The sequence below is a fragment of the Talpa occidentalis genome, unplaced genomic scaffold (genome assembly GCF_014898055.3).
Source record: "Talpa occidentalis isolate TD23 unplaced genomic scaffold, MPIMG_talOcc4v2.1 talOcc4.6, whole genome shotgun sequence".
In the NCBI taxonomy this organism is placed as follows: domain Eukaryota; kingdom Metazoa; phylum Chordata; class Mammalia; order Eulipotyphla; family Talpidae; genus Talpa; species Talpa occidentalis.
In genome coordinates, this window is record NW_023604972.1 from 90,701,264 (window position 1) to 90,714,865 (window position 13,602).

General features: G+C 48.7%; 1 protein-coding gene across 2 annotated transcripts in view; it reads right to left on the bottom strand.

Annotated features, from left to right (window-relative positions):
• The window catches only part of GCNT4 (glucosaminyl (N-acetyl) transferase 4), a 35,247-nt gene that overhangs the window by 18,844 nt on the left and 2,801 nt on the right, over nt 1–13,602 (bottom strand). The window contains exon 1 of one of the 2 annotated variants that reach the window (XM_054688161.1): nt 11,712–11,768. The exons of the other annotated variant lie outside the window; for it this stretch is intronic. The gene's annotated coding sequence lies outside the window, so the exon portion shown is untranslated. Of the gene's footprint in view, nt 1–11,711; nt 11,769–13,602 lie in introns of those variants that run through there. 2 annotated transcript variants of the gene reach the window in all.

The window sequence follows — 13,602 nt, forward strand, 5'->3', positions numbered from 1 at the left end:
CAGCATTCAAAAAAGATAAACACGTGCAATTTGCAGCAACATGGATGGCGCTGGAAGGGATCATGCTCAGCGAAATAAGCCAGAAAGAAAAAGAAAAATACCGGATGGTCTCACTCATAGCAGGAATCTAGAAAACTTAAATAAGGGACCAGGAAAATGAATAACTATAAGAAAGTGAAAATCAAAATCAACAAAAAACTATGAACCAGAGATACTCTATGGGGGGTAAGGGGTGGGGAGGGGAGGGATTGGGGTCAAAATAAGGGGGTTGCAATTGTATGGGGAATATAAAAATAAAATTTATTATTAAAAAAAAGTTCTTAAAAAGAGACTCTGAGAGGAAACTGGGGGTCAGAAGGATTAAAATCTTTTGACAGTCTTGCCAAATATTAGGATTCAGTCCATACATTTTAGTAGTATTGTAACTGGATCCCCAAAGCCTCTGAGTGACACAGGGCAAGGCAGCTTTTTGGGGGCTGAGGTGTCCTGACCTCAGCCAGCTCTGGCCATGGCTTCCTGGAGCCAACTGGCCCACTAGCCTGTTCTGATCTGAGGGCAGGCCCAGCTGGGATTCCCCTTTTATATCTGGCTCCAGGTTTCAAAAATGAGCTAATCAGGAGCAAGTTAAATGAATAAACAGATTCCAGCTCGCTTCATTAATTATTTGGATTGAAAAATGGAAAACAAGCTGATTGGTACTAACTGATCCAATCAGACACAGGGTGGGAAAAAATGGTCCAATTAGGACTCTAATGTGGGGTACCCTCGAAGGGATATAAGGCAGAGCAAGAGCCATCTTGAGGGAGTGTACAGCATTCTTCTCTGGGCCTCCGAAGAGAGAAGAGGGTTCTAGTTCCCAACCTCTGAAAAATCAGTTTGTTCCCTGCCTCTGAAGCAAGAAGCATTCATTGGCTCACCTTCAAGAAGTCAGCATCTGGCCTTTGGAGAGGAAGCATTCTTTGGACCACCTTTGAAGGATTCTATTCATAGCCTCTGAAGAGAGGGACACATTAAGCAGTCTACCTTGTGGGATTCACCAGAGCCTTCGTAGACTTCTAGGCCTCCACACATCATAGACTTTTGCAGATTCGGCCATTGCACCTGCCTCTGGCATCGCCTGCAAGGAGCACCATGGGGCTCAGCCCAGCAACTCAAAAAATCTGGCCCCAGCCTCTGGTTCTCCAACACCAGTGCTGTTGAGTCCTGGTGCTGTTGAGTCCATTGCTGTCTGGTCCAGTGTAGGGCCCAGCGTTCAGACTGCTGCTGTGGGCTGCTGCAGTGTCACCTTATCTTACATGAGTGGCCTTTGTTTGGGACTTCTGGACACTCTGGACTCTATCTGGGGTAAGATGGCTGGCCACTTGTGATCTCAAAAACTTTCCATTCTGCCAGTCTCCTGTTTGCTAAATAAAGCCTGTTGTTGTTGGCCCCCTGAGCATGAGTGGTCGTGCAATTGTGCATACAGGTGAGAACCCATTGACACTGACATGTCCCCTTCCTTGGTCACTCTTCCTTAACCCCATTTAGTACTGTTTTAAGTACTCTTTACCACTTTTTAAAGTGTTTTGCACTGGTTCAGTATGATTTTAAATATATTTTTAAATAGGCTTGTTCTTCTCTGTACAATCGATGCTCTCAGGTCTCTCCTCCTCTCAGATCCTGGCAACCATCATTCTGCTTTCTCCTTCTATGAAGCTGACTACTCTCAGAACCACTTATTAGAGGAATCAGACAGTATTTGTTCTTGGGTGACTGGGATTTCACTTAATGTGAAATGTGAAACATAGTAACTGTTATGTGTGAAAGGTTTCTTCCTCTTAAGCCTAAATACTCCATTGTGTGTATATGCACATTTTGTTGATCTGTTAATCTGCCAATGGACACTTGCATCTCCCATCTCTTCACTGTGATTATGAATAATGTTGCTATGGACATGGGTATACAAATATATGTTCATGTCCCAATTTTCACTTCTTTTGGGTGTGTGTGTGTATATATACATATATATATATATTTTGAAGATTTATTTTTATTTATTTATCCATCCAAGAACTGAGGTGTAGGCCAGATGTGTAGGGGGCGGGGCCATGAGAGGATTCACCAGAAACAGAGTGGGGAGCAGAACAGGCAGATCTACTGAAATACACTGCTGAGGGGAGCAGTGGGCGCCAGACAGGAGAGGTCTGCTGAGCCATGGGGGTTAGCTCCCTGGCCAGGGATCCAACTGTGCCCTGGTGGCTGGAGATAGCTCGATAGCGCTGAGACTTTAATCCCTATACCACCAAGGAAGTCCTCTTTTGGGTATATATTTTATATATGCCTATATTATTATCTAACCTATTTTATCCCTCTCCAGTTGGTTGCACTTCCATTCAACAAATATTTACTGTGTTCCAGGCAGGCATTGTGTCAGGTTCTGGAGAGATACAACTAGAAACAGTATTGCTGAGAAAAATAAATATGAGGCCCTGGGTGACTTGGTAACACAATCCAAGAACTTGCAGTTATTTTGCAACATTTGAATTTTGTGATATAAATATAATTTCCCAGAAAAGATAAGTAACCAGCATTTGGAAATATTTCATTTAGGGATTTTCTTGTCATAGTGTTGATTTTATGCTACTCATTTACAAGGATCTCTCTTCTCGTTCCACATCCCTTCCTCCATTCCACAATCTTCATGTCGGTCTATTAGTGTTTTTCACAATTTAGTCTTTGCAACTTAATTGCATTTAGCTTATGAGTCATTCCATTGCGCTCTCCCTATCCATCTGATAGCACTTCTCTCCAACTCTGCTCTCCTGAGAGAAGGGCAGAGTGGTTGCTGGGAGGCTAACTGAAGAGAGGACCTGGTGGAAGATGCTAGTTGGACAGAGAGCGACTCTTCTGTTGACCCAAGTAGAATTTGGGGGGCAGAGGCTGGAGGGGTGGTCAGAAAGGATGCTATGGTACAAATATTTCAAATATGCTGTAATGGCACAGAACAGCAGCAGGAGAAAGAGAAAGCGGACTGGGCAAGCACAGGAACTCATCTCGGCTTGTTTGTCTGGTCCTCAGCAGACCTGCCCACTCTCTGCTAAAGTCTGAGAGAGCTGCCATCCCGAGATGTCCGGATCTGGTGGGCAACCAAGTGTCAGGGTTTGCAGGACCTTTGGAAATAGATCTAACCTATCCAAGAGCACATAAGCTGACAGTGCAAATCTGAGCATAGCCAAGAAGCCTTCCTTCAAAGACAGTCTATTTTCTCCATTACTAGATTAGAAAACAAAAGGAGGGGACAGTGGGAAAAAGCAAAGCAATCAACAAGCTAAACGTACAGGATAAGCAAGAGATTTCCTTGAGATTCCCAAAAGCTCCATGTTCATCGTGCACCTTTGCCACTTGCCCTGGGAAGGCAGAACAGCACGTCAAACGAGATTTGGGAGCATCCTGAAGAAGGAAAGCAAGCTTGGGTTCTATTGCAATTGGCCTTTTTTGGGCTGGTCTTTCAAAGCAGGGGGAAGGAGGTGGAAGAGGGTACAGAGAGGATTGGATAAAGATCATGAATGATATAACAGTGTAGGATTCTGGGTAATTTTCATGCTCTAGCAACCATAGCTAAAAGTATTCTTGCCATAAAGATATTTTGGGTTTATCCTTTTTAAGTGTTTTGGTGCAAGTATATTATCTAATTGTATTTCTTTAAGAAGCATGTGTGTGCAAAAGTTTACATAAAATAATTAAATGACCTGCGTCCTTGGCTAAATACGGACTTGAGGACAAAACTCTTGAGTTTTAGAGTTTGGGGTGGAGTGGGGTAGGAGTGGTGGAGCAAAGAGAAATAACAAGATATAATTTTTGCTTCCTATTATTTTGAAATTTGTGAATTTATCTTCATCTGGCCACAAATAAGCTGAAGCTTAATCCTCTCTCTCTTTCTCTCCCTTTCTCTCTCCCCCCCCACGCCCTCCCCCACCCAAAAAAACCCCCACAGGTGCTGGTGTATACAAACAGGAAGAGGGAAGACATCATCGCACACAGAGTCACACAGTTTCTGCTGAGCTATAGGTGACTGTGCTGAGCTATAGGAACAGTGAGCAAACTCTGGTGAGGTTGTCCTAAACGGAATCCACCCCACCAGCATGCCCTGAATCTGACTCTTGAATAAGAGGTGGCTGGAAACTAGGGGCAGAATAAGCAGCCAGGTGGACTTTCAACATAGCCAAGGCAGGTAGGCCTGGGTCTCTGGCATTTTTGGCTTTGACTTGTACCTGGTATTGCCGGTAGGACAGATGGCTTTTAGTAACCTCAGGTCAATTAATCTCTCTCTCACTTGCTCCCTTCCTTCTTCTAACTCCTCTTGTAAATAAGCTTTTTTTTAAAAATAGTCATTTAAATGCAAACAATGCTGGGACTGATGACAGCCCCATGAGGATCCCAAAAGATGCCAAGTTTTCCAGTCTCATTAACTATAAGGAAGGCCTCTAGCAAGGTACTCATTGCTATTAGCTCCTCTGACCAGACATCAGTGGCCAAATTTGCAGAGGACTCGAAGGTTTCTATGAAAGAGGATAGAGATCTCAAGTAAGTTTGGACAAACTTCGATCTCCTGAGATGATTTTTTTTAAAGATTTATTTATTTATTTATACAAGCACTGGGTACAGTCAGAAGTGCAGGTGGGTGAGAGAATTCACCAGAGCCAGAGCAGAGAGCAGAACAGGCAGACTGATGAAGCACACTGCTGAGGGGAGCAGCGGGCACAGCAGGAGAGGTCTGGGCGCCATGTGGGACCCTCGCTGGGGGACGGGGATCGAATCGGTGCTGCAGAGGCCGCGGGCAGCTTTGCAGCCCAGCGCTCAACCGCAGTGCCACTGGGGAGGCCCTCCTGAGATGAGTTTTAACAGAGATAAATACAAAGAGGAACACTAAGGCCCAAAAAATTAACTGTTCATTCCAGGTGGAGAAATATGGTTTAACATGTGCATCTGTAGAGAACAGCTCATGCTATAGATGGCATCCCAGGTTTTTTGGTATGAGACTGCCAAGAGATGTAAAAAAAAAGGAAAAAGGTCGGCCTCCCTGGTGGCATAGGGGTTAAGTCTCAACACCATCAAGCTATCACTGCTGCAGCCTGAGTTCCATTCCCAGCCAGGGAGCTGACCCACATATGGCTCAGAGGACCTCTCCTATCTCGCCTGCTGCTCCCCTCAGCAGTGTATTTCAGTCGATCTGCCTGTTCTGCTCCCCACTCTGTCTCTGGTGAATCTTCTCACCACCACCACCACCCCTGCATTTCTGGCCTATACGCTAGTTCTTCTATACATAAATTTTAAAAATCTTTAAAAAAAAAATAAATTCTTACAAAGAAAAAAGGTAGCAAAATCAAGCAGTGAGATCTTCGTCAGCATGAGAACCACAGAGCTACTGAAGGGCCTAAGAGGACTGAGAGAGCACCCTCCACCACTTTAGCCCTGTGAAGGAAGGAGTGGGTGTGTCTGAGTACAACCCTCTACGATGAGGACAGTGAAACACCAGTGACCACAGGGGGAAATGGAAGGTTAAGAGGGAAATGGAAAGTTAAGACAGAAGTAAAAATTTCAATAATGAAAGCTGCCTCCAAAGATGAAACACAGGTAGCAGGGCCCCATCTCCAGAGTTGCTGACTCAGATCTGGAAGGACTCAGAAGCTGCATTTCTAACAAGGTGAAGCTAAAGTGGCTAGTCCTGGGACCACACTTTGAGAACCTCTGCTCTAAGTAACAAAATTATAGTTATTTTAATATATGGGTTTCCAAGATTTTTATGAAGACACAATGGTCTCTTTCCTAGTAAATCCAAATTAGGAAGAATTCATTGGTTTTAAAATCCCACACATTTGTACTTAAGAGTAGGTTCTTTTTACAATTTCATAAAGCTTAAGCAGAAGTGTCACCTTTACTCTCTGACCTTAGAAGTTCTTATTCGTTCAGCTTCATAAAGCAGACTTCTGTAGCTGCTTCTACTTCATTTCTGACATTTTATATAATAGGCAGTTTCCCTTTGGTCTTCTACTTTTCCTGTATTTCTCTATTATGGTCAGCAGATCAAATTTCATAACATATAAAGATGTAGCCTGCTTTTATCAAATGGCATCTGGCTTCCCACATCTTCTAAAATAGTAAATATTGATCCAATCCTTGGCCCGAAAGCACACACTGAGCCCACCATGCCCAGGGGCCCATTAGGTTTTAAAGAAGCTTGCATTCAACTTCTGGCGAATTTTATTTTATCTTATATAATTGAGGCTGCAGCCTTTAGATCCCACTAGGAAAATTACCAGCATATGGAAATGCATATAAAATGACATGCAAAGCAATGCAAATTAATACAAAACATACATCTCTAAATTACTTAGGAAAAATCTGTAACTCAACTTTGAGACTATCTGCTCTGCTTCTCTGCACCCTGGTTAGCAGTGACCAAATCCTTTCATTACAGTTAACTTCACACAGCATCCAGCACCTGACACTTGTTGCCATGCCAAGTGGAGGGCGTCCCTGCCTGTGAATCAGGCAAATGGGATCCCAGCCTTAACTTTGCCACTGCTTGGCTCGACAGCCTTGGACAGGTTCTCTGAATTTTCTGGGTCTCAGATTCTACATCTGGAAATGACATCATCATAATAAAACCACCAGCACTAAGTTTTACTAAGCGGTCACTATGTGCCAGGCACAATGTACCCATGCATACACAGCACATGTATGATGCTCACATGCATACAATGTGCGTACACTGTGCATATGCAATGTGCACATATATATACCTTATGCATCTGCAGTGCACACAAGCATAATAACTCATGAAGAGGTATATAGAGTATGCACCCCTTAGGGGTGGTGCCATTTCAGAGATCAGGAAGCCAAGGCAGAAAGGTCAGGAAACCTGTACAAGGTCATAATCTGGGGAGTGGCAAGGCCAGAACGAGGGCCTCAGCTGTTGTCTATGGGGGCCGCTTTTAACCAAGTGGCACTCTGTTGTGTGGTTTCCATCTGTTTCTCCTAATCACTAAATTTGTGTGAGCTGTGAAGCAAAAATTCAAATTTCACAGTCATATGTGCTTCAAAATATGTTTTCAGTAAGATGATGATAGTTAATGTTGTGTGAATTTGATATGAAAGTGCCAATACAATTAGATAAATTTTACCTCAGACTCCAAGAGAAGGAGGAGACAGGAGGGGGGGTTCCATCTAGCCTGTTCAACCTCTCAGACTGATTCACTCCACTCCATTCACAAATAAACATATGTGAGGCCCATTCATTTTAAAACGGTCACCGCCTGTCCCACCGGTCAGCTGAGGAGCAGCTCTGGGGAGTGAGGTGTGGTGGCCGCTGCCAGGCCCCAGCCCAAGCAGCGTGCACATACACGCACGCGCGCACCACGCAGGGTGCTCAGCTTTGGTAGAGACCCAGTACCACCCTGGTTTTCCTCCCACCTCTCCCCATATCCACCCCAAGTTCTAAATAATCACCTCAATATTTCTCGGCGGGTCCATCAGGATCTGCTCTATCTAGCACTTGTTTTTTCTCCTTGGAACTCTTGAAAGCTGCTCAGAAGTAACCAAACTTGTCTTTCTTCCCAAGGTCTGCCCCACCAAGCTCCCTGTTTTGTAAATGCAGCACCATCTATCTAAGTGCTCACGTCTCATCGCAGAAGGGGTCACCCCACACTCTCATCCTTCATAAAGACATCATTAAGTCACCCCAGGGCACTCCTCAAATCCATCCACTGTGTCAGCCCCGCTGCCATTACCTCGGCTTAGAACTGTCTGCTTCAGGAGCGCCTCAAATCCATGCTCCACACAGCAACCAGAGTTCCAGTTTGTTTTGAAGCTAAAGTTCAACAGGATATATTACAGGGCAGGGAGAGGGGCAGCCCAAACCCCGCAAACCTGCCTATTCTAAATGGGTTCTGCCATCCGCCACTTCAACACAAAACATATGAGACTTTAATGGGAAGGAACTTTAATACAACTAGGAAACAAGACAGGAAAGGCAAAGAATCTGGTTTCTAAAATCAAGCACCCAAAGTTACCTGTTCCCTCGTGGGTAAACTCCATCCAAATGGGATTGGCCCAGAGCAAGGCCCCAAAGCCTGCCACAAGTCTAAAGCATCTTCCAGTGGGGACCCACAGAAAAGGGTCAGAAACAACCAGACAAGCCCGGAAGGAAAAGAGCAAAATCAACATCAAGATAAAAGCTGCCATGGTCACCTCCCCACGGGTCTCACCCACATCTGTGTCACCCAGTCCACCACCAAAAGGCAAGCGCAGTTTCTTCACGTGTCTCTAGGCTCCATGTGCCTCCTCCAGGTCTCCTGGCTCCATCCTGCTTCCTTCCTCCCTCAGTCTCCTCTGCAGTCTCTTCTTTCCCTGCTCAGCTCCACCCTCCCTTGGGTGGGACAGGGAACCTGGAACCTCCCCCTTTCCTGGGGACCACCCTGTTACAGGTACATTTACCGTCTTAAAGATCAGTTCCACAAAATAGCCCCAGGGCCTGGCATCAACTTGCCCTGTCATCTGCAGACCTCCACCCCACTCTCCCCTCAGGTCACTTACTCTGAACTCCTCCCTTCCTTACTGTCTCTGCTCTCCCCTCCCGTGGTCTTAGGCACACCATTTCTCAGGGAGGCGATGCACTTCCTTTTCTCTTCTTCCTCGCTCTGCTTTAATTTATATACACTCATTCTTCAGGTCCACCTTAAATCTCAAGAAGACCTCCTGCCTCACCCCAGGCTCAGTGATCTATGGAGCAGCTATGTTCTCGCCACCAATTTGTACACAGGAAGTGCTCAAAAACTCTGCACTGATGAATTAACTTTTTAAGCTTGCACCACATAATCTAATTGCTTTCTTTCAGCCCTAGAGACTAAGAAGGAAATCCTTTGTGGGTGACACAGTTTAACATTTAGTAAATGCACTATGATAAGCCCAAGATCAGCATGCCATACTCTCAACACCAGGGGCTCTCTCTCTAGAGAGAGAGTCTGGGCACTATTATGTACAATTTTTATCTGCCTGTACACCCTCCCCCACTCCCACCATGTGACTTGAATTCATTCAAAGTCAGTATGATAACTATGATCTATGTGGGATCAGTTCCCCCAAAAAGGTCAGAATGACTTCTCAGTAAAACTAGAGCAGGCCTCTCATCACCTTGGTATGGGAACAAGAGGTCAATCAAGTTTCTGCAAGCCTCAGGGGGGCTAATAGATTGTTTTGTAAGAACAGAGAGGGCCCTGTAAGCTAGGAGAAGCTTCTGTTCTTGCCCTTCCCTAATCAAAGTAAAGAGCAGTGTGTCCTAAACTGTTCTTTTCCTAATAGAAGAAGCAATTGCTGTTGCTGTTTAAGACCTAGAAGGATGGAGCTTGGGGGATTCATCTAGTTCTAGAATTACCAGTAAAGATGTTCTGTTTAAGGATTTCATCTTTACTCTCAAGAGGAAGATGAGGTCAACCCCTTGTCTGTCTTCACAGTCTCTGCCTCTCTGTCCTTGATGTGCCAGGCCCGTGTGAATTCTCCACATTACTAAATGGATTGTTTTTTTTTCCTTTGCCAACTAGTCTGATACTATTTTGATTACTCCTCTAGCCCAAAAAGAATGCAGAGGTCTGGGATGGTTTCCTTTGCCCCTGGAGAGCTGTCTATCCTGAAGGTGCTGACTTGGTGTCATCAAGTGCCAACTTAGACTTATTGCCCAATTATGCCATTTGCTCTGTGCAGACGATTGCCAAATTTAGCAAATTACAATAAACTTTGCTACTCAAGGAATGAGTACAAGTAATAAACTGGAAGGAATACTTCTCCCTCACTTCCAAAGGAAAGTCCCGTTTCAGTCTTTCCAGAGGACATTCAGTGTCACACAGTCTGATTCCCTGGCTATTGTCCTGTTAAGACAAGTAAAAGAGAATTCCATAGAACCTTTTTTATTTTTTAAAGGAAATGTATTTTTTAAAGATTTATTTATTTATTTATACAAGCACTGGGTACAGTCAGAAGCACGGGAGGGTGAGAGAATTCACCAGAGCCAGAGCAGGGAGCAGAGCAGGCAGAAGGACCGACGTACACTGCTGAGGGGAGCAGCGGGCGGCAGGAGAGGTCTGCGCGCCATGCGGGACCCTCACCTGGGGGCCGGGGATCGAACCGGCACTGCAGAGGTTGTGGGCAGCCCCGCAAGCCAGCACTCAACCGCTGCGCCACCGGGGAGGCCGCTGTAGCATCTTAATTGGTCATCCCTCACAGACCAAGATGCTTAGAAAGTACAACACGCGATCTGCTCCCTGCAAGAATTCACTTACTTTGAAAGGTTTCACTTTCTGGAGATAGCAACAAAAAGCTGTCCAAAGAGACAGTTAAAGTTCCAGAATGTCTACATCGAGATATGCTTTATGAACATAAGATCAGAGGCAATGACTTCTATGTCTACCAAACTATTGGAACACTGACATTAATATCCCCAAACTCCTTAATCGTCCGGTTTGCAGCCTTTGAACTTGAAGGGGAAGAGGAAACGCTGTATGCCTGGGGCTAAGTCCACCTTTCTGCCACCCCAGCAAAAGACAAAGTAGTTTCCGGGCTACTTTCAGGTGGGAAATCTCCATGCCTCGGCCGGCTTGGTTCTTAAATTTACAAAACAATCCCCAGCCCCAGGCCCCGCTCGCCTGAGGGAAGACGGTAACTGACTCCAGGGGCTCCGGGCCGCGGTGGGCGGGCGCCGCCACCTCGCTGGGGGACGGTCCTGGCCGTTCTGAAGCAAGTGAAACTTGACCTTAAAAAGCCAAGCGCTTTTCCCCCGGCGGGGCGGTCCCCAAACTCAAGAGACAACCCCACCCCCTGCCCCCGCCCCGGCTGGTCCTCTGAAGCAGCCGTGGAAGCAGCCCATACCCTCGCCGCGTCCCTCCCGGGACACCAGGGCGGGGGTCGTGTGGCTTCGCGGGTCCAGCGCTGCGGAGAGGCTGGCGGGAGGGGCCGGGGGGGTGCAGGCGTCAGGCTCCCGGCTCCGTAGGTTCCTCCGGGACCGCGCCCCTCGGCGCCCCTCACCTGGGCAGCAGCCAGGAGGCTGAGACCGCGGGACCCTCGTCCTGCTAATGTAACAGGGTGGTGCCCCTCTCCCTGCCCTATAACACTAAGGACGCGTTGGGAAGCCGCCTTCTCACCCGTCCGGGAGAATCCCGGGGAAATCCTGGCGTGGACGCGTCCCCGACTCCCGGCCTCCCTGCTCGCCCTCGCCCCGGAGCCCGGGATGCGGGAGCCGGGCCCGCCTCGCCCCGGACACCCTCGCGCCGGCACGCGCCCGCCTCCCCGAGCCCGCCGCCCTCTGCCCGCGCCGGCTGCAGGGAACTTTAGTGTCCGGCTGCAGCGCCGAAGTTTCGGGGTCCGCTTAGCGCCGGGCAGGGTCGCCCACCGGCCCTCCTCACCATCTCTGCCCTCTGGGAGCCTCGTCGGCCCTCGGACACCAGGGCAGGTCCGCGGGCGCGGAGCCAGGACCGGTCTCTACCCGGGGTCTCAGCGCAGCGCCCCCGGACTGACCCCCCCGCCCCCATCCCGGAGAGGGACGCGGCGCCCAAGTTTTCCCAGCCGCAAAGTGAAAGTCACGAGGAAAGGGGTCGGGGCGTCCCGGCCACCCCGCGACTGGAAAAGCCCCGCGCCCCGGCCCCGGGTGTTCCTCGCCGGCCTGCGTGGCCCAGTCGACTTACGAAAGAGAGCGGGGGAGCCCCGACAGCGGGGTCCCCGCGGCTGGAGAGGCTGCCCGGGCGGGAGCCGCAGGCTGCACTCCGGGCTCCGCACCCCTCTGCCGCTGCGGCTGCTCGCTCGCGCCTCCTCTGCTTCGCCACCTCGGCGGCGCGCCCTGCCAGGGAGTTGCTCTCCCGCGGCCGGGGGTGGGAGAGCGCCGGGCGGCCCCCGTGACGCGCAGGAGAAAGGAGGAGCGCCGCCGCTGCAGCGTGCCCGCCGGGGGCGCTCCCGGCCCCCGCACTGCGCCCTTCTCTGCGCTCGGGACAAAGTTCCACGGCGCGCGCAGGGCGCTCGGCTCCGGCCGAGCCGCTGGGCTCCCCACCGCTGCCTTGGGAGTCTTCCAGGTGCGGTGCCCTCCCGGGATGAAATACACACGAGACCTGAGGCCGAGCGCGCGAAGTGACTTGCCCCAAGTCGCCCAGAGGGTAGTGACAAAGCAAACTCACATCTGCTACCCCTCGCTTCCCCCAAGGCCGGGCTCTGCAGGGCTCTGTCCTTACAGAGACGGAGGGCGCTCTGCTCGCAGTGCCAAGGCGAGGGCAGCCTCCCAGCAACCTGGAGAAATAGCATCTAGGAAGCAGCGTGGGAAGGAGAAGCTTTCTGTCCAATAAATAGGTGCAAAGGTAGTTTGTGTGTGTGTGTGTGTGTGTGTGTGTGTTGGGGGGGGTTGTTGTTTTTAATTCGCGCCTACATGCCAAACACTAAGGCTTCCTCTTTATCCTCTGTCCGGAGGTAAAGGCCGGCACAGTATCCGGACCCAATTGCATGAAAAAAGCACACGCCTACTTTACCAATTAGGCAATAAATTCGATTTGGCCTCCATGGAGATTGGGAGGGCGTGAATATGTTGGCTTTGGGCAGTGGATGCTCTACTTTTGTTAGGGGGAAAAGGATGTCCTAAAGCTAATTCCAAACAGGCTTTGTGGACTCCACCCCCACCCCAGGCCAAAGCCAAAGACACTGGGAACTCCAAATCCGCCAGGCAACCTGTTCAATATCGGGGCTGTCCTATAACACTTTGTGTTTGCAATTCTCCAACTTTCAGATTTGGTCCGTGGCGCTCATCTTCTTTAGCTGCTCTGAGGCTACCAGGGCCTGCCTTACAGAGACGAGGATGCATTTGGGAAGTAAGTTTCAGCTAGTTTGTTCTTTCTTTCCTCAGCCCATGTTGACTGAGGGCCAGCTCAGGGCTGGTGGAGAGGCAGGGTAGGACCAAGTAGAACCTGGGGCTCTGTGAACCCTAAACAGGGCTCGCTCCATGGAAAGCCACATTCTCTATTTCTGGGACCTGAGCCTACCCTACCTTTAAAAACAAAAACAAAAAACCCATGTGCTCTGGAAGCAAGCATTTTTATTTATTTATTTATTTTTTGTGGGCCCCTCGCCAGCAGCGGGGGAACCAACCGGTGCTGCAGAGGCTGCGGGCAGCCTCTCAGCCCAGCGCTCAACCGCTGCGCCACCAGGGGAGGCCCTGGAAGCAAGCATTTTAATAACCATTTTGCAGACTTACTTTCAAGCAAATGTCTGGTTTTGCACGCATCTCCTCCTTCCTAGCGGGACCACCACAATCTGGAAATCACCCTTCTGTGCCCTCATTTGCGCTGAGAATGGTGGTAGTGATGGAGGTAGAAGGTGGATGATTTTACTCATATGTGGAATATAGAGGAAAAAACAACAACAAAGCACTGACAAGCTAAAATAAAACAAACCCTAGAAATATGACTGCAGAATTAAGGCTGCTAAAAGGGAGGGAGGGTAGAGGTAGGAACAAGTGGGGAAGGGGCCCAATGGTCCAGTGTAAAGGACTCTGGGTGTTTGAATGGCGGGTATGGTGACATACATCTGAGGGGGTTT